Raw genomic sequence first — 5,668 nt, forward strand, 5'->3', positions numbered from 1 at the left:
AGATTGTGTAGAGGGGGCTGCGTGTGTGTTTAGCAAGAGGTTTGTAGCTGCTTTGCGACTCTCCCTTCAATTTTGCAATCGGTGACCACAGCTACTGTAAATACGATGCTCGCGCCTCTGCGGTGAATCCAATTAATATTAGTAATCGCGTATAGAAAAGTACGCAATTTGTATCATTTATACTTATATTACTTGATTTGTTTTTCTTCTAGAGTTATTTTTCAAATTATCAAGTAAATAATAATAAATTAATATAGGATATCGTAGAAAAAGTAATCTTAAAACGAACAATTTGTGTAATACGTTATTGACACGATAATGCGAAATATTGTTACAGAGTGTTTTTGAAGGATTGAGAATATTAATATTAGCTAAAAGAATCGATAATCTTTATCTTTTTTTCTTTTATAACATATTTGGAGGGCTAAAAATCATATTGATACAAAATAAAAATCTAAGAAAATAAAAATCTATTAGTTTAAGTTATTTCAATAAATTGTTATATATTTAATTTTATTAAAAACAATCTAAATTTCTATATAATTGAATAATATATTTTTAAAGAATTTATAGAAAGAAAAGAATTAATATTGAAATCAAAAGATTGATCTTTGCCCACAGAAATTATACATGGATGATCATAGAATAAAAATGATAATTCAAATGATAATTGAGTGTCTCCAATCGATTATAAAGTCGATTGTAAAGTCATCGTTTCGTAACATAACATACCTAAAATCGGCAAACTTAAAAATAAAATTCTTAACTGTACTCATAACGTTGGTCGAACGTTCTTAGCGGAAATTTTAAAAACCGGAATTTTAAAAAAAGAAAAAAAAAAAAGAAAAAAAAAAAAGAAAAGAAGATTTATTAATTAAAACGTTTCCGAAACTGAACAATTGAACAAATGAAGAAAAATATATAAATTATATGAATTAAAACAAACAAATAAATTGCATATTTTGTGAAATGTGGAAATCTAACTGCAATCCCACAAAAGATATTCACGATGTGTAACTAAAATGTCAAAAAGTCACCGGATTGTAAAATTTATGAGACTTTAAGTCGTGACCGAAATTTTTTAGAGACTTTTCAGTTTCGATTCTAAAAGTATACATATATATATTATACATATATATATATATGCAAAAACTATACTATTCTATTTATCGTATAATTTACGATAAGTAATATAATATTTGTCATGTAAATATAACAATCTACTTGCGTATCATTATATTTTTACACTGTGATACAATTTAACTTTGTTAATTGTAATAACACAATAAAATGCATTGTAACATATCGCCAAATGTTATATTATATGTAAATGTATATAATACATTTAACCAATACGTAAATATATTATTACATTACATAAATAAACGAATACACGTATGATTAATGTGTATAATTAATAATTAACACACGAATACGTTACGCAACGTACTAATTAATCAATTAATCAATAACACAAAGTGCATAAAAATTTTTCATCGTTACGTTTAGTTATTTCATATATGACTATAAAAATTATAAATACTTGTAATAAGAAAATATCTTTATTATGCACAACCATTGTGCACGGACACGATTATTTATGGGATAAAGTATTGTCGGTGTGAAAGAGGAGACACACGTGCCTGCTTTCTTCAATTGTTAAAATTGTAAAAATTCACTTCGCCTCATCTTCGACCGTTCAAGCATCTCTCCTCGCTTATATTGAATTGAAAATTACAAAACAAAAGATTATTTACTTGCTGCCACGATCGATTGAAAGTTTAGTATCATTTATTCGCTATGATGGAATCTTCCATGAAACGAACTCGTTGCAACAAGATGAAAGATATCATCGATATCGATTATTTGCGTAATTTACAATTATTAAATGAGAAAAAAAAAGATTCGTGGAACAATGGCGATAATCGATATGAAAACAACTCTGTTTTGCCGCACATAATTACACACAGAGCCTCGTCCAATTTTGTTTATCAGAATTTTTCAATCGTTATAATTATTATATCATGCTATCCATTCGTTTTTCCTTCGCGATTGTTGTATTTTATTATCGTGCCGACAAAAAGAATTAATGACAAACGATCGTGAATTTGAACTTTTGCTCGTAATATAATACATCAAAGGAAGAGACAGGAAAATAACAAGAGCAAGGTTCCTCGTTGTGTCGTAAATGGCGCGCAATTTTCGAAGAACGTGTCAACAAATTTTCGAGTTGGGGGGGGATCCGTAATCGTAAATGTAATCACAATGATCTTCGTGAGATCTAATGATACATACATTGCGTCGAACAGTGATAAATTCTTTGAATAACCATTCGATAAAAATTATTTTTATTCGTAATTATAAATAACGACGAATTGAATAAAATTTGAGATGAAATTATAATAAGATTATTCTTTGTTTTAATTTGAAAATAATGCTTCCTTTGAATAAAATTTATAATTTGCCCTTCGAAAATTGTAAAAATTTTTTATAAAGTATCCCGATATAAATGATGTAAGCAAGAAGAAGATATTTGCAATTACGCGTGCAAATGCAATATAATTTTTCACACGAGCTTAATTATCATAAATATCATTTAAAATAAATCTCTACTAGCTTTCGTTGCTACAACAAATTATATACAACTTCGTTGTATATTTTTAAACAGGTTCGGTAAGCAACTTTTGGTTAAGTAATCAACTCGTTTATACAGTAAGTTCAAGTTACAGTATCGTGCGGTCTGAAGGAGGAAAAAAAAAAAAAAGAAAAGAAAAAATCTAGGAACACAACTGAGGAGGGATATTCATATCACGAATAATATTCGAATATCTTCCAGTAACACGAGAAATATAAGAAAACTTTTTAAAGAAATATATTTAAAAAAAAACGAATCCGTTTCTGACTTCTTTGTTCATAGATTACCACGACAGTGGTTCTCAACCTATAATAATATAAAATATTTTTCAAGAGTGTCGTTTATATTAATAATAACATTTCTACGAGGACGATGACGAGCACGATTCGAGATTTATTTTCTCATTTTGTTCAAATTGAGTTAACATTACGCTTGCAATGGAAATATTCTGAAAGAATTGCCACTTTCAAATTTAATTATTAACGTTATTCAACAATTGCTGTTGAAAATTATTTGAGCGGTAATAAAAGAATTTTACTTGAATAACTGCAATACAAGAAAGTATTGTAAAAAAAAAAAAAAAAAAAAACTGGTAGACACTGGTTTATGATTTGTGGTAGGTCACGAAAACTTGCCTCTGTCAACTTATGATCGACTAGTCTCATCGGATCTCCTTGTAAATATATATATATATATTCTAATGCGGACGTGAGCGGTTTTTCAAAAATCGTCTAAATCGTTTTATTATACTCTGCTGAGTAAAAAAAAAACTGGTTTTCATTTATTCCATGAATTTTAACATCAAATCGTTTTTCTCATTATTTTTACATTTCAACAATTCATTCTATGCCATAAATAACTCTTTCGTTTCGAATAAATTCATTTTTCCATCCCGAGCAATTATTTCTTTATTTTTTAAAATTATTGAAAAATGGGCTTGTATCCTGTGATAACGTGTTTGCATTTTACGAAGATAAGCCTCGTTTCGAAAAAAAAAAAGATTTCACGAATTTATTAAATTTCGAAATTTTCAAGGCTTCTTTTTTTTTTTTTATTCAAAATGTCTCGAAGTTATATTAAATTCTCTTCGTTAATTTTAAATTTGCGAGATAAGAATTATGCAAAAGGAAAAAAATGATAGTAATTTTAATAAAAAAATTTTAAAAATTACATTTAAATAAAATAATACGTGAGAACGATACGTTATAATATTGTTAACAATCGCAGTGTGAAATATTACGACCGGTGTGAACGGCGGCACGCGAAATAATAACATCGATTCGACATTAATATCCGAACTTATTTTGATTTTACGGAGTCGCTTTCCAAACACGGAGCGGAACGGTCGTGTTTCCATCTGCTCCGCGAACGAATACAATTAATCGATGAATTATCCAAATAATTGTATATAAATTAAATGACCAATACAAATAAAATTTGTAAATAAAAAAAAACGTTGGGGCAACAAAAATAATAAATTGTTACAAAAATATCACGATTGAAATATTATTAGATTTCGAAATTTTCTACGTTCGTTTTTTTTCTTTTTTTCCTTTTTTCACTCGAAATTGTTTTTACATCTAATTTCCCTCGAAATTGAAACTTGCAACGTGAGAATTATGTAAAAAAAGAGGAAAAAGATTTTTTTGTTTTCAAATTTTTAATTAATAATAAATAATGATGACGTAGAATAGTTCTTGATATTTCGTGTTATATTAATTTTTCTTATTTTTCGTTTCTTTTAAATTGAAATTTAAAAACGAATATTTTAAATATTTGATGTTTATCGTTGGTATTAAAATTTTTATTTGATACGCAATTACAAATTTTCTTCCATTAAAATATTTTACTTCAATTTATTGTCGATTAATTGACCATCCATTTGTCGAAATGGTTTTAACATTCTTAAAGACACATTTTTGTCCCCTATGATTGTTTAACCACCATAATTTTTTTCTTTATCACGATACTTTCTATGATCGTAAAAAAAAAATCTTCTTTCCTCGAAACACGACAAACAATTATTAATTGGCAAAGATAAATTATAAAGAAAAAATACTGAATATCAATTATATAAAATATCGATCCACTCGTTTAATTTACATTTTATAATATATATATACATTATAGAATTATTGATTAAACAAATAGATCCAAAGTACAGGGTGAGATGAGATGAGAGATATTACATTAATCGAGTGTCGAGACGAACCAATGAATAGAAAAAAAATTTACGGAGGACGTTAAAAAATTTGACTGAATTGTTGATAAAACTAGATTCGAAGCTTGCCACGTAGTTAATATGAATTACGTGAGAGATTTTTGAGGTGAAAGGAGAAAAATAATGGGATTTGTTGAAAAAGGATAAATATGAAAAGATAATGATATTCTCTCGTACAAGTTAAAACGAAGAAGAAGAAGAAGAAAGTTCGATCCACGAAGGTTAAATTCCAGCCTTGCAAATTTGCTCGTTTTATACAACAAGATAAAAGTATAATTCTTTTTTTAGCAGGTAACGGAACAATCTTTCTGAATTCGATAAAATTAGTCGATTGAATTGAGAATTAATTAGAAGATCGAACGATAAAAATATATTAAATCGGTTAATTAAATCGCATTAAAATTCACAATTTGGAAATTGTAATATTTTATAAAATTCTATCAATGAAAACTATGATTTTTCACATATTCTACAATGATTCAAAAGCTTTTTGAAAATTTTTAAAAGTTAACTCGAAATGAAATGAAATATTTATCTTTTTATCGAATCATCGATTGTTATAATCCTTAAACCACAACTTCTTTGTACTTCGAGTCAACAAAAGTTGAATGACACAAAAAATTTCAAGACACAAAATTTCTTTATATAACACACGAGAGAATACCAGAGAAAAAGATCTCTCATCCGTTTAAAAATCAAAAATCGAACGTTCGTCGAAAATTTCGAACAGGGAAGAATCGATTTGACGTAAAAAAAAAAAAAAAACAAAAAAAAAAAATTAACAAACATAAAGCGTGCAATGAAATTCTTCC

The sequence above is a fragment of the Apis cerana genome, linkage group LG16 (assembly GCF_029169275.1).
Source record: "Apis cerana isolate GH-2021 linkage group LG16, AcerK_1.0, whole genome shotgun sequence".
Classification (NCBI taxonomy): domain Eukaryota; kingdom Metazoa; phylum Arthropoda; class Insecta; order Hymenoptera; family Apidae; genus Apis; species Apis cerana.